Raw genomic sequence first — 21,924 nt, 5'->3', positions numbered from 1 at the left:
CCATATAATATATAGTGTGGAGTCCATGGCAGGGCTCAATCTTACATCCATGAGATCATGGCCTGAGCTGAAATCAAGGGTCTGACTCTTAACTAACTGAGCCACCCAAGTGCCTCTGAGGAGAATAGGTATTAACTCTTTAAATGCTTGGTAGAATTCACCTGTGAAGCCATCTGATCCTGGACTTTTGTTTGTTGGAAGTTTTTTGATTACTGACTCAATTCCATTGATGGATATCAGTCTGTTCAAATTTTCTATTTCTTCCTGATTCAGTTTTGGGAGATTATATATTTCTAGGAATTTATTAATTTCCTCTAGGTTGTCCAATTTGTTGGCAGAGTTTTTCATAATATTCTTTCATAATCCTTTGCATTTCTGTGCTGTCGGTTGTTGTTTCTCTTGTTTCATTTCTGATTATGTTTCATTGAGTCCCTTCTCTTTTCTCTTTAATGACTGCTAATGTTTTATCAATTTTGTAGAACTTTTCAAGGAACCAGACGCTGGTTTTTTGTTTGTTTGATTTTAGTTTCTATATCATTTCTTTCTGCTCTAGTCTTTATTATTTCTTTCCTACTGTTGGTTTGGGGTTTAGTTTGTTCTTTTTCTAGCTCATAAAGGAGGATTAGGATTAGGAGGTTTATTTTAGATTTTCTTGCTTCTTGATGTAGACCTGCATTGCCGTAAATTACTCTCTTACAACTGCTTTTGCTGCATCCCAAAGATTTGGAGCTATTGTGTTTTCATTTTCATTTGTATTTTTTCATTTGTATGGAATGTAAAAATTATATTCCATGTATTTTTAAATTTCCTCTTTGATTTCTTGGTCATCTCTTTCACTATTTTGTAGTATGTTATTTAACCCCCATATTTGTGTTCCCTTCACATTTTTTCTTATGGTTGACTTCTAGTTTTATAGCATTCTGGTCAGAAGAGATGCAATGGTATGACTTCAATCTATTTGAATTTGTTGAGACTTGTTTTGTGGCCTAATATGTGATCTATTCTGGAGAATGTTCCATGTGCACCTGAAAAGAATGTGCTTTCTGCTATTTTAGGACAGAATATTTTGAATATATCTGTTAGTCCCATGTGGTCCAACGTGCCATTAAAAACCACTGTTTCCTTGTTGATTTTCTGTTTTTATGACCTATCCATTGATGTCAATGGGGTGTTAACATCCCCTACTATTTTTTAGTTACTATCCATTACTTCCTTAATGTCTGTTATTAGCTACTTTATATATTTAGGTGCTCCTCTGTTGTGTGCATAAATATTTAAAATTTCTATTTTCTTGATTAGGTTGATCCCTTTATGATTTTGTAGTGTTATTGTTTGTCTCTCTGTTACAGTCTTTGTTTTAATCCATTTTGTCCAATGTAAGTATTGCTACACTGGCTTTCTTTTCATTTCCATTTGCATGATAAATGCTTTCTCACGCCTTCATTTTCAATCTGCCTAAGTCTTTAGATCTACAGTGAGTCTCTTACAGGTATGACATAGATGGGCTTGTTTTTTACCCATTCTGTCACTCTATGACTTTTGGTTGGAACATTTAGTCCATTGACATTCAAAGTAATTATTCATAGGTGTGTATTTATTGCCATTTTGCTACATGGTTTATGATTGTTTTTGTAGTTCTTCTCTGTTCCTTTATTCTCTTATTCTCTACTCTCATGGGTTGCTGGTTTTCTTTAGTGAGATACTTGGATTTCTTTCTTTGTATTTTTGTATATCTATTACCAGTTTTTGATTTGTGGTTACCATTAGGTTTATGTAACATCATATGCATATAGCACTCTAAATTTTTAAATATTTTTTTAAGTTTATTTATTTACTTTGAGAGAGAGAGAGAGAGCATGCACAAGCATGGGAGGAGCAGAGAGAGAGAGAGAGGGAGAGAGAACCCCAAGAACAAAAGAAAAGTAGTGGCCTTAGGAAAAAGAAGTCGTGCAGTGCCCTGCAGTGTTCACCTGAACCACTTCTGACAGGTCTCCTGTGTATGTTGCACGCATCCTGCTGTGCTGGTTCAGCTGCATTTGCCTACAGTCTAGTCACGTAATGGCTCTTTTTGTCTGTTGTGGGCAGTGTTTTGTCCCTGTATTATTAGTGAGCCAGTCTGGGGCTGCCTTGGATTTGAGTTGAGTCAGATCAGCTATTTGCCAGAGCTGCAGTAGTACCAAACTGCAGGGGACTCTCCCTGGGTTGTCCCTTGAGAAGCTTTCATTGATGAGAAGGGTCTACAGTCACACCAGATGTCTGCCCCCACCACTGCTGGGGCCTCAGTCAGACTGGTGTGTGGGTATCTTTCCTTTCCCTCAGGCAGAAGTCACTTTGGAGTGGTACTGGCCCTTCTTAGGGCTGCCTGCACAATGTCAAGCTTGTGGTGCTGCTTTGATGGACTCTTGCCAAGAGTATGTTGGAGGGAGTTGGTCCGCAGGAGAACACGGTGGCAGGGTATATTCTGCAGGAAGCTAGGGAGAGAGTGCTTGTGCTAAGCTGGTTCTGGCAGGTGCCTGTGTATTTAGGCTGGGTAGAAGGGGAAGGAAATGCTGCCTACCAGCTGTTCTGTTCTTGGTGACATCTCCCAAAGATCCCTGCCCCTCCAATAAATGCTCTGATATTAGTAAATATATCTCACTGTATACCCCAAGTGTTTTTCAAACGGCCTCTTCTATGTTATATCTCAGCAGGACTGTTCATTGTACTATCCCTTTAAGGGGAGAAACTCAATTTTTATCACTCTGTCTCTCTTAGAGCCAAGCTTACTGATTTTTAAGGTTCTAAGTGCGAAGCCCCACTGACTGTAAGATCTTGTGACATTAGGCTTCTCTTGTTTTCAAAGCCAAATATTACAGGGATTTGTCTTCCCAGTGTGGGTACCTGCTGAGTGTGGAGTCTGCTCCCCTCCCCTCTGTACCCACAGCATCCCTCCTTCTTGGAGATAGTCCAGCATGCCATTTTGCCTTCTGACTGCATCTTTACCCTTCCTACCCATTTCATTTCAATGTGGCCTCTTCCTGACATTTAACTGTGAAGAATCTGTTTTGTCAATCTTCAAGTAATTTCCTGGGTATTTACACCAAAGTGGGTGCTATCTAGGTGTATCCATGGGACAAGGTGATCTTTGGATCCTCCTACTCTGCCATCTTCCCTAGAAGTCTGAGGTCATGATTTTTAGCTCTTTGATGGGGATTCAGAGAATGGGCAGAGGAGGAAATGAGGAGTGCTTTAGGAATGGCAGGTAAGTTAATTTACACATTGAACTATGAGCAGAATGTGTTGACTACAAAACTAACAGTTCCGAGGATTCAAAGGAAATTTTCTTATTGTTTTGAGAAGCGAGGCATATCCCAAAAAAGCTGGGAGTTGTGTTGGCAAAGGATGGAAAAACAATTTTGTGAAGGAATGTTGGTGAGTTTGTATGCTCTGTAAAATAAATTTTAATAAATGCAAGTAAATAAAGATTTGTACTCTTGCCAAATTGCTTCAGGTTCTCATGCCTGGTTTGTGAGAAACAGAATATACAAGTACCAGTGAGTAAACTGGGGAACATCAACTTAACTGAAGAGTCAGAAGACTCCTCACTGAGATTATGACATCTTAACTCAAATTTAAAGTCAAGTATCCAGAAGAAGGCAGAAATCTTAGGGGAAAGGATCACTTTAAAAGCCCCCAGAAAAAGTCTGTAAAGTACCTTAAATCAAACAAAATAAATGTAATCTTCTGAAAACATTCAGATATGTATTAATGAGCTCTAGTAGAAGGAAACTATAGTTTAACAAGCAGGCAGGACATGATATACACACTAATACGTGCATTTTTACAAAGCATATAGGTTAGATTTGAGGCTGTCCCTAGAAAATGACTTAGTAGTTGGCTTTCTTAAAAAAAAAAAAGAAGCTTAGAAATACACGGAATTTTTCTACCTTGCATATTGCATAAGGATTAGATAAAAAGATTATGTTTATGGATAGTAAGACTCAATAATGTCCAAATATCAATTCTTCCCAATTTAATCTACAGATTAAATGCAATCCCAATCAAGATCCCAGCAAGATATTTTGTAGATATAGACAAACTGATTCCAAAGTTCACATAGAAAGGCAAAGACTTAGAGTAGCTAACATAATACTGAAGAAGCAGAAAAAAAATGTAGAACTCACATTTCTCTATTTCAAGATTACCATAAAGCTACTGAAATCAAGGCATTATCGTATTAGCTAAAGAATAGATAAATAAATCAATAGAATAGAATAGCGAGACAAAAAATAGACTTACAAACACAGAAAATTGACTTTCAACAAGGGGGATTCAATGGAAAAACAATCTTTTCAACATATAGTGCTGGAACATTTGGGCATCCATATGCAAAATAGTGAACATAGACACAGATCTTTCACCTTTCACAAAGTTAACTCAAAATAGATCATAGATATAAATGTAAATGCAAAATTATAAAACTTCATGAAGAAAATGAGAGGAAATCTATGTAACCTTGTTTTTGGTGATGAGTTTTGAGATACAACATTAAAAGCATGATCCATGAAAAAAAATTGATAAATTATACTTTAATAAAATTAAAAACTTCTGGGCATCAAAGCACATAAAGAACAAAGTGAAATGGCAACCCAGAGTTAAAATGGTAAATTTTATGTTATACTTATTCTACCACAACTAAAAATAATTTTAAATTTAAAAACTTCTGTGAAAGACATTGTTACAAGAATAAAAAGACAAGCCATAGACTCAGAGAACATATCTGGTAAAGGATCCAAAATATACAGAGGATTCTTAAAACTCAACAATAAGAAAATCAACAACCAAATTTTTAAGAGAAAAAGAAATGGATAGACACCTCACCAAAGAAGATATACAGATGGCAAATAAGCATATGAAAAGATTCTCAATGGCCTGTCACTAAGATAAGACAAATTAAAACAATGAGATTGCATTACATATTTTTAGAAGGGCTAAAATTCAAAATACTTGAAAGACCAATTACTGGCAAGGATGTGGAGCAACAGGAATTCTTATTCATTGCTTGTGGGAACACAAAACTCTATAGCTACTTTGGAAGACAATTTGAATGGTTCTCACAAAACTGACCAGAGTCTTATCACATCATCCTGCAATCCCTATCCTAGGGTATTTATGCAACTAACTTGTAAACTAAGTCTTCACAGGAACTACAGAAATTCCAAACTGATTTACAGACAGAAGCCCTGCCTGGGCCATTGGCAGAAGGAATTATCCTCCACAATACAGAATCAAAGCCTTAATCTTGCACAGAGATAAAACCCAAATTCACAGCATCCATGAGGCACAGATACACTGAATAAGAAACTAGTATATAGATTCTCAACTGATTGGCCCAACAGGGTCCTGTTAACAATGAAACTGCAACATGGGGACTTGCAAAATCCAAGAAATGTCCAGGCTTTTTAGAGATGAAACTCCCAATGGAGACAAGTTTAGGAAAAGCTATAAATGGATAATTCATTCTTCATACTAAGGAAATAGAGATCAAACAGATCAGAAAGAGATTTTAAAGTATGTTTAACATATTCATAGAGATCAAGGAGGCAAGAGAATCCATGAAGAATAAAGATCATTTTATGAGGATAAAAAACACACAGATGTATTTGATAAGGAACCAAATGGAGATTCTGGAAATAAAAGTGTCAATGAAATTTTTAAAATTTTAATAGATAAGTTAAACAGCATGCCTACTAAGAGATCAAACCAAATCTGTTGAGAACTGAAAATGCCTGCTCTATTACTCCAGCAAAAAAATATGGTGGAAGTGAGAGTAAAAATAAGTGGGGAAATTTAAGAAGGACTTTGAAAGTAGAATCCACAAGATTTGGTAATGAATACTCCAGCCTCCCAATATATTCCTTCCTGACTTAGAAGAGAGGCATTGTGGCTGTGGTTTGAGCTGATGCGGTAGCTGCTTCTTAGCCTGGCCTGTGGTAAGCACTCATTGATGCTGTTGTTCATTGTGTTGTTGTTTTCATTTTATTATTATTACCATTAAAGTTGATGGGAACAGCTGAAAGCTAAAGAAGGAGGTGGTGAACCTCCTACTTAGGAACATGGAGGCTGCCTTTTACTGCTTTCCCATTGTCCAAATATTTTACAGGAAAACTTGGTATTACAGGTCTTCTTATTCAGTCATATGGCATAAATAAATAAATAAATAAATAAATAATAAAAAGACTGACTGAAATATGAAATAAACCAGATAGCTCAAAAACGTATATCATTGTATGTAATCATGTACAACACAATTAAGAAAGCAACCCAAATCAGCACTGGGAAGATGGAATTATTAAATCAGTGATGCTGGCACAGCGGTGACAAAGAGCAACAACACACTATTATCACTTCACCATGCTGACACAGTTTTAAAATTTAAAAAGCACATCGAAAAAAGTTGTAACAAAATTAGAAAGATTCAGTTTCTAAAGTTTCTTTTAAAAATATGCAGAGGGACCCCTGGTGGCTCAGTCAGTTAAGCATTTGACCCTTGCTTTCAGCTCAGATCATGACCCCAGGGTCTTGGGACTGAGATCCAAGGGGGGTTCCACACTGAGTATGGAGCCTGCCTGGGATTCTCTCTCCTTCCCTCTGCCCCTCTCCCTGGTGCATACCCTCATTCTCTCTCTCTCTCTCTCTATTAAGTTTTTTAACTAAAAAAATTTTACATATGCGGAAGCGATTTTTGTGGAAAAAATTTCTCATCAAAATAAGAAATAACTTTTATGGGAATATGCAATGTTCAACAACGTGCAGTAAAAATAAGCACACTCTTGCATTGCTGGAGGAATGATAATACATATAGCTTTAAAACACTGTGAGCAAGTTTTAAGAGGCCTAAGAACATCTATGCTTTTTAGTGTAATAATTCAAATCCCAAGAATTCTCTCTAAGAAAACTGCAGAAATGAAGAAATATATGCATTGCAGTGTTATTTATAATAGCAAAAACACTGGACACAATCTAAGCAGTCAGTCAAAAGGTAGTGGTTATAATACATGGCATGGTTATTTTAGATTATTACATGGCCATAAAAATCTACTAATAAGCAATTTTTAATAACTAATGTGCTGAGTATTCTTCATTTGCTCCTCATTCTGCCAGATCCATTCTCTTCCATTCCCTTCCTTGATCTGTCTTCTGCAAAGCTGACTACAACAAACCGCATCATATAGATTCCTTGTCACTTCAGTTTCCATGGAGCTCCAGAAAAACAAAATGTCTTTCCTTTGCCCCTGGAACCCAATAGCTTCCTGTTGCTGCTAGCCTCTGATGTCCACCATCCCTTGTCCTTAATCCTAACCACACTTCTCTTATAGAGTCCCTTCATGAAAGTCTCTTCACCAAAACCTTCTGAGTAAGTTCCCTATCCAGACAGATGTATGTGAACTCTTATGTCACAAAACTGCATAGTCTGCTGGATCTAATGTGAAAATACCTAGAAACACTTATAAATAAACACACAGATGTGGAGACAAGCTTCTTCTGAGAAGTATGAATAAGATACATTTCTTTCATCTGTTTAATACTTCCCAAATTTTTTACAATAAATAAATAATGTATAATTTGTCATTAAATGCAATTACTATTAAATTACACATAATTCTTTTATGATAGAGTAACAAATCTAAAAATTAGATAAGCATATTTTAACTATACCTCTTCTTTTTAAAAGTGAATTACATTGGCTTTTTTTGACCTTCAATAGATTTTTCAGGAGTTCACTGTTCTTCTATAGAAGGATTCCAAGTCCTGTTGTGCATATAAAATAAATATTTTTGCCAGAAATGGCTCTTACTTTTCACTTTTGACTGAGGCCTTTTTATTCTTAAAAGGGGAAGATGTGATATCTAATTTTGTCTCTGTTTCTTTGGGGACAGGAATTTTAGCATATTGCCACTAAAGACATTTTCATCATATCTAACCAGGCTAGCTTCCCTCTACTCTTTACTTTCTTGGTGTTTAGAGAGTTCAATGAGTGTACTTCTGCCATCTTTGTTGGTGTTGCTATTGTTACTTGCTTTCTTGCTAGAAAGATGGGATGTTTTTTCTGACTGGAAGCATAAGAATAACTAGACATCCTCTACCCTCCTGCGTTCTCTTGAAGCCAGCCTCCTGCAGAGACCATTCGTCTTCCTTCATTCTTTCATGCTGGAAGTAGTGCAGGAGCCAGCTCTGGTAAGTGTGGTGAAATGAGATCTACCCCACGCCCAGTGTCTTCTGTACATGGATGAAGTCGCCCAAATACTGGGATACAGGTGGCAGGCCCGTTTGGCTAGCAGACCTAGAGCCACAATCTGCACCCTGGCCTCTAGCAGTGACAAAGGGGATATTTTGCTTGACATATTTACTCATTTGTTTCATTCCTCAAATCATTTAGTAACTACATGGGAAAGAGAGATGTTATTTGTTGGTGGCCTCCTCAGAAACTGCAAGACATACTTTTCTTTACAATCATAAGTATATATGTATCACTCTTACTTAATAATAAAACTTTCTGGTTGGTTTGAGTTTTGCTATATGTCAATGTAACTTGGATGCCAAAGGGCCTCACATCATTCTTAAACAGCCCATCATAATTTCTTAAAGAATCCAGAAGGTCAAACAGCAAAAAATAAATAAATAAAGATAAAAAAGAGTGAAGATCGTTCGGAGAGCTGGTAACTCCCATACATTAAGAATAGGAATGCAGTTACTCAGCTGCATGTAGATGTTCCCTTTCCTCTTATCCTTTTAGCTCTGGAATCCCCCAAAAATGTTGGGAAAATAGTAGTCTCTACTATTCTTTTTAAAACTTTATTTTTTGACACAACTCAGTAATACAAGACATCAGAATTAGGCAATCAGGCCATCCTAGAAAAACAACAACAGATATTTCTTCTAAATATCAAGATAGCAAATTAGAGGCATTATTGCCTTTTTAGTTCGCCATATCTTAAGCATTAGGCATTCAAATAATGTTGAAATTTTTTATTAGTAATTCTACTAATTACACTTGAATATATCTTCATTTAATGAGCCACTGTGTAACCTTATTTTCTTCCTAAATAAAATTTTAATGAAATAATTTTGTGGCAATTTAGATTTTATTGCTGCTATTATTAATGTTATGTTTTAATGTTACATTCATTATGTGATCTGTTGATAAAAATCTGGTAAAGGCAATCCATTTGTTTCAGAGTTCATGAAAAAACAATATATTCTGTTGACAATTTGGCAGCAAGAGATCATTTAGTAAGGGACATACTTCACACCATATGGTGAAGCATGATCATTCTGCTTAAGTGGAACGGATGAGAGACTGTTCATTAATACTACAAAACTGTATTAAGTACTTACCACGTGTCAAGTACTGTGCTACTTACTGGGGACACATTGTCTCTGCTTTAATAAACCCTAAAAGAAAAATTATATAAATGATATACATTAATGGAGTGATCACACAAATGATTATATAATGATAAATAATGAAATATACAATAAATAAAAATGTATATTATGACCAGAGTTGTCAGGAAAATGTAGGAAAATTTGATAGACAGCCTAAATCAGCTCTTTGCCCTAGAGTTAATAAAAGTTGTTAGCCCCTAAAATTTACTTTTGCCTCTAAATTGAATCAACATAAGAACTTACAATTTTTATAATCAACTTTTTAAAAAATTCATCCAAAGACACTGACAGCAAGTTTTAAGAGGTCTGAGAACATTTATTTCAGTGTTATAGGCATTATGATCCAGATATCAGGACACCAGACCTGTATATATGACCCTTCCTAAACTCCAATGGGAGCCTTAGGAAAGTACCTTTGCCTCTGTGGGCCCCAGTTGCTTGGCTTGCAAAATGAAGTACTGGATAGACAAGTCACCTCAAGAACCATGCGAATGTAAATTCTCTGATCTATAACTTAAGAGAAATATTCTCTATGATTACAGAATAAGTTTGTGCCTGTCATATAGAGATTACCTGTCATATAGAAGCTATAAGAATTTCATGTTAAGTGAAAATACAGAATTGGATCCATTTAATACTTTATTAATATATTACTCTGTAGAAGTACTACATAAGGTAAAAAACAGCAATTGCTTCCTTCTGTGAATATAGCGTCTGATTTTCCTACTATACAGTTTCCCACAGGTGCATCTGTTCTCTAATGGAAGTTGGGGTGACACATACTAAATAATAACCAGCTCAATTATATTGATTTATATATAAATAGTAGCCACCCCAAATTTTTTCTTCCCCCAGAATAGTGTAATAACCTGCTGTACATACTTGTGGAAACACTCCATTTCCTCAAAGTACAAAGAACACTTGTAACCACCTATTTAATGTCTTTCTTCTCCACTAGACACGGTATCTTATTCACTGCTGCATTAGCTTTCGATGCATTAACAAACAACCAAACCTAGAATCTTAGAACAACAAATCTATTTCTTCTTCACCATTTTGTGTTGACTACAGCTTGACCCAACTGGGCTTGACTAAGCATAACTCTAGGCTGCTTAAGTTTGTATCTACTTCACATATTTCTCATTCTGGAACCATGGGTGAAGAAACACTGACTTTATGCAATATAGTTTAATGAAAAACGACAATAATGCAGGGGCGGAGGGGTGCCTGGGTGGCTCAATTGGTTAAGCATCCGACCTTAGCTCAGGTCATGATCTCAAGGTCTGTGAGTTCAAGCCCTGCATCAGGCTGTGTGCTGACAGCTCAGAACATGGAAACTGATTCCTGTTCTGTGTCTCTGTCTCTCTATGATCCTCCCCTGTCTGTCTCTCATGTTCTGCTCTCTCACATTCTCTCTCTCTCTAAAAAATTAATTAATTAATTAATTAATTAAATATTCAAAACTTTTTAAAAAACAATGATGGAAGAAGAAATAAACTGATGGTCGATTCTTAAGCCTTATTTAAAAATGGTCACACNTGGCACTGAGTGTTATGTGGAAACTAATTTGACAATAAACTATTTGTAAAAAAAAAAATTGAAAAAAATAGCAAAAAAAAAAAAGTTAAAACTCAGAGTTAGCTTTTACCAAACTAAAGGCACTTTTTCCCACCTTGGAAATACTGTTTGATGAAACAATAAATTTAAAACCCAAGATGCTAAAAAAAAAAAAAAAAAAAGGTCACACAGTTGCTTCTGCCCTTTTTGTGAACTCTATTTAAATGTTATAGTATGCTACTTGGAATTAGTTTTGAAAGTTAAATAAAACCCTACTGAGATTATATGAGTACCTTGGAAATGGTCTTAAAGACCAATGAATTTCAACCCTCATACCTTAAGAATGACTATCATTAATTTATTGTTCACTATCTCATGGAGGTATCTTGTTTGGATGTATTTGCCATTACTTTTCATTAAAAAATACTTTTCATGCATCTATTATACTCAACCTCTGATATACATGATATATAAGAAACAATTTCTTTTGTTCAGGTTTTGCTATCTGCTTGAGTAGATATGCTATGTTTCAAGATAGCTACAGTAATATCTGTGAGTGCCAAATAAGTAAAACATATCCACAGAAGTTTAGCTACAGGACATAAGGTCCTACAAAAATGATTAAGAAAATCTCACAGAAGAAATATAATTTAATTAAACCTAAGAAAATGAGTAGGATTTCCACAAGTGAATTAGAGAGGGAGAATATTCTAAGAAGAAAGAATATAATAAATAAAAAAGTAAAACATATAATTCAGCAGCATCAAGAAAGTGAGAGTTAAAGCTGTGTAAGGAGGGGCGCCTGGGTGGCTCAGTCTGTTGAGCGTCTGGCTTCAGCTCAGGTCATGATCTCATGGTTCGTAGGTTCGAGCCCCACATCAGGCTCTGTGCTGACAGCTAGCTCAGAGCCTGGAGCCTGTTTCGGATTCTGTATCTCCCTGTCTCTCTGACCCTCCCCTGCTCATTCTCTCTCTCTCTCTCTCTCTCTCAGAAATAAAATTTAAAAAAAAAAAAGCTGTGTAGGGAAAGAACTAAAGATAAGGCTGGAAAAATAAGTAAGATTGTGAATGAAGACATAAAATTATGAACTAAAGACTATCAATTTCATTTTGTAAGCATTATAGAGCCAGTGAAGTTTTTTCACGAGGGAATGTATCACAATGAGTGTATTTTTAGGATTATTAATTTGGCAACAATATAGACAATGGATTTGGGGAGGAGTATCACAGACTCATTTTAGAAGAATGTTTCCATCACTGAGGTATGAAGTAATCACACCTAATGAAGGTGGATGGCTATAGAGTAAGAAAGGACTACACAGTGAGTACAAACTTAGATGTACTGGGACTAAGACAAAGGGCAGTTTGGCATATTTTCATTCATGGCCTTGGAATTCAGATGGGAGAACCAGGGCCAAAGTACTGAAAGAATGTCAAGATGGGCTTAGATCTAGAATCAGACAATGCAAAGCAAGGGCAAGGGCAAGGATTAGTTACTCCTTAAATAAGCATGATCCTTAAAATATAAACAAATACAAGAGACATATCTTAGGGCCAGGCTATGAGTTTTATTAGCCAAAGTCCAAACTGAATAGAGCATCTGGATTGTGAATTTTAGAAGAGGGGTTATACATTCATTTTTTAAAAAACAGCTAATATTGGACAGAATTTATTAAATGAATAAATTAAGCTAATATTGACTCTTCTGACCCCAACCTAATATTTTTCCCACTGGAGAGTATAGAGAATTCAAAATAGTGTTTGTAGAAGCAATGGCATGGTAATGTTTGATGTTGCCATGCAGTACAGTCTGAATATAGACAGTCCATGCACCTGAGCATTAGGATTAGAAGCAGAAGGAACAAGATGATGGTAATTCACTGAGGGAGATGAAACTTACATGGTTCATATTGAAGTTTAACTTATGAATTCTTATCAAGTGAAGAATAATTTATATGATCTTTGACTGCCAACCATTTATTCTTCATCAAAGAAAGGCGTATTCCATGTTGTTAATGTTATTCAGATTACACAATCTTGAATTTTACCATTATTACACTAGCAATTTTTTCTGAAGATTTCTAACATGACGTAACAGACATGCCAATGAGCCTATATACACAGAGAAACAGAGGCAAGAGTGCTGGGGTGGTATAGGAGAAAGGTGGGGTGGGACCAGAGAGAGAAAAGAAAAAAAAAAAAGAGAGAAGGGGCTAGGGAAGGAAGGACAAGAAGAAGAGGAGGAGAAAGAGGGGAAGATGAGGAAGAAGAGGAAGAAGGTGAAGGAAAAAAAGAGATGAAGACAAAGAACTTTTTATTAGGTTAAGCTGAAATCGTTAATGAAGATATAATAAAGCACAATGCAAATATAAAGAAAATATATCTAAGATATAGTTCCTTCTCAAAATGATATTTTTATTTTTATTTTTTCCTTAAATAGTTTATTGTCAAGTTGGTTTCCATATATCACCCAGTGTTCATCCCATCAAGTGTCCTCCTCCATTCCCGTCACTCCCCTTCCCCTATACCCCACCCCCATCAGCCCTGTTTGTTCTCAGCATTCAAGAGTCTCTCATGGTTTGCCTCCCTCCCTCTTCCCAACTATTTTTACCCCTTCTCCTCCCTCATGGTCCTCTGTTAAGTTCTTCCTAATCCACCTATACATGAAAACATATGATGTCTGTCCTTCTCTACCTGACTTATTTCGCTCAGCATAACTCCCTCAAGTTCCATCCACATTGCTACAAATGGCCAGATTTCATTCTTTCTCATTTCCATGTAGTATTCCATTGAATAGATAAACCACATCTTCTTGATCCATTCATCTGTTGATGGACACTTAGGTTCTTTCCATGTTTTGGCTATTGTGGATAGTGCTGCTATGAACATTGTGGTACATGGGTCCCTATGCATCAGCCCTCCTGTATCTCTTGGGTAAATTCCTAGCAGTGCTATTTCTGGGTCCTAGGGGAGTTCTATTGTTAATTTTTTGAGGAAGCTCCACACTGTTTTCCAGAGGGGCTGCACCAGTTTACATTCCCACCAACAGTGTAGGAGGGTGCCCATTTCTCCACATCCTCACCAGCATCTATAGTCTCCTGATTTGTTCATTTTAGCCACTCTGGCTGGTGTGAGGTGGTATCTCATTGTGATTTTGATCTGCATTTCCCTGATGAAGAGGGATGCTGAGCATCATTTCATGTGTCTGTTGGCCATCTGGATGTCCTCTTTGGAGAAGTGTCTGTTCATGTCTTCTGCCCATTTCTTCACTGGATTATTTGTGATTTGGGTGTGGAGTTTGATGAGTTCCTCATAGATTTTGGATATTAACCCTTTATATGATATGTCCTTTGCAACTATTTTTTCCCATTCTGTCAGTTGCCTATTAGTTTTATTGTTTCTCTTGCCATGCAGAAGCTTTTAATTTTGATGAGGTCCCAATCGTTTTTGTTCTTGATTCCCTTGACTTTGGGGATGTGTCAAGTAAGAAATTGCTGCAGTTGCGGTCAAGGAGGTTGTTTCCTGCTTTCTACTCTAGGGTTTTGATAGTTTCCTGTCTCACATTCGGGTCCTTTATCCATGTTGAGTTTACTTTTGTGTATGGTGTGAGGAAGTGATGCAGTTTCATCCTTCTGTGTGCTGCTGTCCAGTTTTCCCAGAACCATCTGTTAAAGAGGCTGTCTTTTTTCCATTGGATGCTCTTTCCCACTTTGTCAAAGATTACTTGGCCATACATTTGTGGGTCCAATTCTGAGTTCTTTATTCTATTCCACTGGTCTATGTATCTGTTTTTGTGCCAATCAGAACTGGCAAGAAGAATTCAAACTTTCACTTTTCGCAGGCAACATGATACTCTACATAGAAAACCCGACAGGCTCCACCAGAAGCCTACTAGAACTGATCCATGAATTCAGCAAAGTTTCAGGGTACAAAACCAATTGGTTTTGTTTGCATTTTTATACACCAATAATGAAGCAACAGAAAAAGAAATCAAGAAACTGATCCCATTCACAACTGCACAAAAAAAAGCATAAAATACTTAGGAATAAACCTAACCAAAGATATAGGAGATCTGTACGATGAAAACTACAGAAAATTTATGAAGGAAATTGAAGAAGACACAAAGAAATGGTAACATATTCCATGCTCATGGATCGGAAGAATAAATATTGTTAAAATGTCATTACTACCCAAAGCAATCTACACATTCAATGCAATCCCAATCAAAATTGAATCAGCACTCTTCTCAAAACTAGAACAAATTATCCTAAAATTTCTATGGAACCACAAAAGACCCTGAATAGCCAAAGTAATATTGAAGAAGAAAACCAAAATGGGAGGCATCACAATCCCAGACTTCAGCCTCTACTTCAAAGCTGTAATCATCAAAATGATATTTTTAAAAGGACAGTTTCATTGTTTATGGACTATTATTTCACCATGTAGAATATTAGCAAGAGATGAATTTTTTCATCTAAAAGTATGTTCACTTGTTGTATGATTCATAGCCCCAGTATACAGAAGGCTGACTGCTATGTCACTGAGGGGAGATTTCAGATGCAGCACTGTGCCTTTGTTCCTTGAAAACTTGTCAGCAGATGCTGAAAAAAACCATATATGTTCTACTTGCCTTCAGGAACCAAAATACCAAAACTAAGATTTTTTCTTGTTTGTAAACTAAAATTTTTTCAGTATAGAATATTTAATGACATAAGAGTTTGGTGGCAAGACAAACCACTTATTATTAATGATCACAGAACTACAAAAAAAAAAAAAAACAAGGGCAGTAGGTTTCAAATATGTGGCCACCTACCAGATGTTTAATGCAGATGAAAGCAGCACAGCACATCTGTGGTCACCATCAACAACACATTTCTCTGAAATAAAACTTTCATTCGCCTCTCATTCTCTACACATACCCAACCTCCAAAACACCTTTTACTTGTAATCATTTCTACTATTTGGAGTCATTCCATCAAGTTTCTAATTCTATAAATCTCCTCCACTTTGGTCTCTCTTTTGGTTTTGTTTTTTCCAAACGTGAGAAGAAAGAAAATTATAAAATGCACCAATTTCAAGATTGAATTGTTGCTTTCTTGCCTCTCCATCTGAACTGTAAAGCTCACCAACAGCATTAATCTTTGATAAATAGGAAACAACAGCAAAAACATAGTGAATATGAACTGTAAATCAAATCAAGGGATAAAAATCTAATAAACTCTGCCCAATCGAAACTGTCATTACCTAATACAGTCATGAGAGTCAGAATCTCCTGTGGAATTTCTTAAAAATATTCTTTGGGATCTACTCCCACAGAGATTCTGGTGAAAGGCCAGAAATGAACATTTTTAACATGCTCTCCAGGTAAACCAAATGGATGGCCCTACACATTGCAATAATTATTCTAGAAATTGCAGGAATAAATAATTTCAGTCCTAATTTGACTAACAAAGAATAATTGATAGTGGAATTGATGTGATGGAGACATAGGGAATAAACGTCTAGATAATCATACAATTTATAGTACCTGAAAGGACAACACAAAGCCAAAATTAGACCTCATCCTTTGACATTAGGATTTCAGATTTCCTAAAAGTAAGAGAAAGATAGATTGGATTGTGGGAGCTAAAAAACCACATTCCTCTCAAGTTGCTGCCATATATAGTAAAATACAGTAGGCCCTACTCATTCCAATTTTCAGACCACAACTGCATACTTTTCCAGTTCTTTCATTATTTTTACCATTTACTGATTTACTGTCTCTTTCAAACCCTATTTCTTGGTCACCCTTACTTCCAAGTCTGTGAACTTCCATGTCTTCCTTAAATTCCAGCCCCAAAGTCCTTCATTTCAACACATCTATTGTCAACACCTTCAGATACATGACATTGCTGCCCACACTGCTTGTTTTCCTAAATCCCTAAGCTAAGATGAACCCAATCCTCGTGTCTATTTCCCTCCACTGATCACGACTGAACAAAAAGTACACAGTCTTGCATACTGACGCTATTACAAGATACAATTTTTCCCCTCAACTGGCTTTTAACCCCACAACAATCCTTTTATATATTTCTGATCAGTTCTGACTCTATTTCCCTACAGTACCTATACTAAATCTTCACCAGTTTATTTGAAGGAACTATTAATTTTCCCAATGCAAAAAAAAAGCTACTTTAACTTTCCATTGCACTACATGCAAATGCCCATGTCTCCATCTCTACCAAATCCTTACACCTGTATCCACAACTGTGCTCCTCCTTCCCCTATTCCCTCTTATCCCAGAAAAATAATTGCTTCTAAACAAAGCCAACAGATCTATCCTATCTTCTCCAAAATTTTGTGATTAATTTTACCTTTTTTATTCTTATCCACTTTCTTCATTGTTCCTTTTTCTTAATATTTCATGACTACCCCATATTTTCTAAGATGCTCACCAAATTTGCATTTCTCCCTAAAATAACCCTTCCTCATTCCCTTATCTTTAATTGGAACTCATAAAATAAGGAATTAAGCTATTTTTTTTACATCTTTTTCATTATTTAGCTCTCTATATTCTGCCTTACTACTCCCGTTACTGCTCCCATCTTTTTATTCAAGTTGATATTGCTAACATCAGCAATGACCTCCTCATTTACAAATCCCAGGAATTCTTCTCATTACCTATCCCACTTAACTCTGGCACTGACATCTTCTGCTCTTGTGCTCTCTTCCTATGGGCTCTATGACAGCATTCTCCCTGGTTTTCCTTTCATTTAGCTGCCCCTTTCCTAGAGTTGTGGCATGGGCTTTACAGTCACTATTTCCACCATTTACTAACAATGTGATCTCTCTGACCATAGCTCCCCCCCTCCCCACAGAAAGAGAAGATGATAATAATATACACTTCATAAGGAGGTCACGAGAATTAAATGACAAATTTATTATAAATACTTAACAACACAATGTCTGAGGAATAGTAATGTGGTGGAGTAACTGGTAGACCGTGTGGTGTTGATCCATATGTTGTATAGTTGTATAGTTGTTATTGATATTGCTATTGTTATCATAACTATTCTTTATGTCAAAATTTTTCCAAATGAATCCTTTTTTATGTCTGTTAAAATAAACATTCCTGGGCCTTACCCCAACCCTAACAAACTGGACTCTTTGGAATAGATCACAGTATTATGTATTTTAAGAAGTTCCTTGGGTGACTTTTCTGCTTCTTGAAGTTGTAGATCCACTGTCGTATTTCCTTCTGTAAGTGGGGACCTTGGTATCAGACAGACTGGAGATCAAGTTTAAGGATAAAGACTTGAGTAAATTACTTCTTTCTTAGCTTTAGTTTTCATGACTATAAATGTACTTTAGTACCATCAACTACATAGACTTTTTGAGAAGAGAAAACTTGATGGTATATATAAATGGTCTAGCACACTACTCTTTATATAGACCACTCAACAAATATTTATTCTATACCCCATTTCATCCTCTGTCAAAAGGTAAAAATAGCATGATGTGATATAAAGAGCAAATCCTCTCCCACCCTGTGTACCTATCCCCAAGATGTATCTGTGTAAGTCTTCTCTAATGATAGAGCTTTAGTTACCTTATTTACTGGGAAGTCCAGTAAGTGTGACAGTAAATTATAAGGCAATAGAGCAGAGAAAAACTGTAAGTATGGCAGTAACTTAGAGCAAATAGACCAGGAAGAATGGAATGAAGTTAAAGTGTCAGGTATTATGAAATAAATTTAAAATAAACTAGGCATTTTGGAAAACAGGTCCCATCTAACAACAGATATTGTTCATGTATTAAAATCTCCAGCACAATCAGCATTATGCTTGCTTCTTTGAAAGTCCAAAGAGTACCATATTTGATCTCTCCCACAAGGACCTAACTAATATCTAACTTGTTTAGAAGACTAAAACACATGAATGGGGCACCTGGGTGGCTTAGTCGGTTAAGCGTCCGACTTTCGCTTAGGTCATGATCTCGCGGTTCGTGGGTTCGAGCCCCGCGTCGGGCTCTGTGCTGACTGACAGCTCAGAGCCTGGAGCCTGTTTCAGTCTGTGACTCCCTCTCTCTCTGACCCTCCCCTGCTCGCGCTGTCTCTCTCTCCTAGAAATAAATAAAAATATTTAAAAAAAAAAAAAGAAGACTAAAACACATGAAAAATAAGATGCAAATTTAAGCCATATTTTTCTACTGAATTAAAATATCAGCACTCACCATATATAAAGTCATACTATTTGTTAGAGGTGATTCAGTTGGTTGACTATCTTTCAAACTAGTAGTCAAGAATGATAATCTGTAGAGATAATATAATATAGATAATATAAGTGGGTTAATATGGAAACAGCTCCTCTCAAGTTTCTACATTAGAATTTCTATAGTACGACCCATTTTTTAAGTTTATTTATTTTTGAGAGACAGAGTGCAAGTGGAGGAAGGGGCAAAGAGAGAAAGGGAGAGAGAGAATCCCAAGAAGGCCCCACACTGCCATTGCAGAACCCCACACAGGGCTCAATCCTGCAAACCACAAGATTATGACCTGAGCCAAAATCAAGAGTCAGATGCTTAATCAACTGAGCTATCCAGGCACGCCTGTAGTACTACATTTTTAAATTTTCTCTCAGTTTCATTGTTCTGGGTTTGGGGGGAGGTTTTTGTATGATTAAGTATGAAACTAAGTGTATTAATTCCTCCTTTCAGTTGTGAAAGAGAAGAAACATTGCTGAGATAATAATGGATTGGTCCATGGAGAAATCAGGAACTGAGATGGGACCTGAAATAAGGTTTAGAGAGCTGAAAAGAAGACAGGACTGCACTCAGGCCAAGACCAAGGAAACATCAGCAAACGGACAGGGGGGTAAGAATGAATGTGGCATGTTCATGGTACAATGAGAAGACGAATAGGACTTCAGCAGTTCCCTAAAGTCATGTTACATGGACAGGATGTGAGTAGACATGGAGAGACACAGAAGCCTGACAAGGAATGTAAATTTGCTTCTATGGAAATAGGGTCATTTTTTTAAAATGATGACAAAACAATGAATAATATTATTCTGTTAGTCACATCCACTCACTCAACAACTGGCCACTGGCAGTTAACACAGTCAAAGCCCAATGCTAGGCATTTCAGGAAATAAAATTGAATAAGACATAGTACACTGCTCTCAATGCCACTGAAAAATTAGGACATAAGATAATGACAAAAATAATTATAATCACAGCAGAATATAAATGCTATGAGATAGATACATGATGTTACTATGAGAGGAAGTAGCCAGCTTATGAATAGCAGTAACTCATGATATTTGAATGGTACCTTGAAGGATAGGTATTATGTAGGTAAAGAAAGAACAGGGGACTTCTCGGAGTAAAAAGTATGAGCAGAGGCTGCTCATTTCAACAAGCATCGCCTGCCCACTGTGTTCCAGGTCCTGGATTGATACTGGGGTATAAAGTAGTACCATAACCTCTGCTCTTAATTGCATTACAGAGGCAAGCAGAGCACTTGCTCTTATGGACATTTGGGGAGTTCCATTCAGGCAAAGCCTTTATATATGAGGAAGTAATGGAATGAAACTGGGAAGACAAATTGAACCAATATATTAATGAAAGTCTTAAATGCCAGGTTATGGTTGCATTGGAAATCTGTTGCTATGGTTTTCATCAGGGGAGGAAAATTATGAGAATTGTGTTTTGGTCAGTCTAAACTGGGAGGAATGCATAGAACATATTTTAAAGGAAGAGATCTTAAAACCAGGAGGCTATTATTACACTAATAAAGTATGGAGGGATAATAGTCTAGGATAACTGGTGACAGCAGAGTGTACTGAGAACATGTTAATGTTCTAGTCATTTGCTAAGAGTTTATGTGAATTCTCCCGCAGAATCCCTGTTACAGGTGCTGTTATTACTCCCTATTGACAGATGAGTAAACTGACTATGAAGACATTACAGGCCATGCCCATGTCCCACAAATTCTAAACAATGAAGCATAGGCAATCTCCAGAAATTATACTTTTTAACCACTGGCTATGGAGTCAAAAACAGATCTAAATTTTGAACTTACATGTCTAAGTAAAAAATGGCTCAATTAACAGATACAAGGAGGTTTACAAACTCTCTTTTTCACTGAAAAACTTTATCAACTAAAAAAAAAAAGTTATATCATTCCTCTCCTAAATCAGACTCACTGAAAGCTTTAGTGGTTTTCAAATTCAATAATAGAATTTTAATAGCAGAATATATCTCAGACAGTATTAACTCCAACCTCACAACTTTACAGAAAAGGGAATTGAGACCAAGATTAACGGAATTTCCCAAAGTCAAAAAAGCCAGCCAGAGATCTAATACAGATTAAAACCTACGCCTTCTGTTCTGAGCCTACTATAATACAGTACTCTGATGTTATCATATAGGAAAGAATAAAACTCTTCTGTTATGTTTTCCATAGCAAATATATGGATGATCCCAACACTGAGTCATAAAGGGAGAGTACTTTTTACTTTAAATTCCAGAAATATATATATATGTACATATATATATATAATTGATTGTATAACTACTGACTCAAAATCACAACAGTAAATTGTATTAACAATTAAGCCCATTTTTCATTTTAACAGTTTTAACAGATAAATTTATCTACAACAGTGGATTTTCAGGCAATGATGTCAAGTAGGTCCACTTCCAAATCACAATAAATATTTAGTGGGCAAATAAATAAAAATCCATATGCTACTTGTTAACTCTCACAGTGATAAAGAAACACCAGGGTTTGTTGGTGTTGTTGGTGTTGTTTTGGGTGGTTTTTTGGGTGGGGGGGGAGTGAATGGGTGAGAAGGTAGAGGGAACACCAGAAGGTGTCCAAGTTTGAAATGCGTTGCTGTTTTGAGTGTACATCCTTCCAGAAAACTCTTCCTTTTTTTTTTTTTTTTGTTTCATTACC

At 36.3% G+C, this 21,924-nt stretch overlaps 1 long non-coding RNA gene across 2 annotated transcripts in view; it reads right to left on the bottom strand.

Annotated features, from left to right (window-relative positions):
• The window catches only part of LOC144240380 (uncharacterized), a 145,532-nt gene that overhangs the window by 78,568 nt on the left and 45,040 nt on the right, over positions 1–21,924 (bottom strand). For both annotated transcript variants that reach the window (XR_013337698.1, XR_013337697.1), the window contains exon 3: positions 9,379–9,435. This is a non-coding gene — a long non-coding RNA (uncharacterized LOC144240380). The remainder of the gene's footprint in view (positions 1–9,378; positions 9,436–21,924) is intronic.

Source organism: Crocuta crocuta, unplaced genomic scaffold (assembly GCF_008692635.1).
Source record: "Crocuta crocuta isolate KB4526 unplaced genomic scaffold, BGI_CrCroc_1.0 scaffold247, whole genome shotgun sequence".
Classification (NCBI taxonomy): Eukaryota; Metazoa; Chordata; class Mammalia; order Carnivora; family Hyaenidae; genus Crocuta; species Crocuta crocuta.
This window is presented reverse-complemented; position numbering and strand designations above follow the sequence as displayed.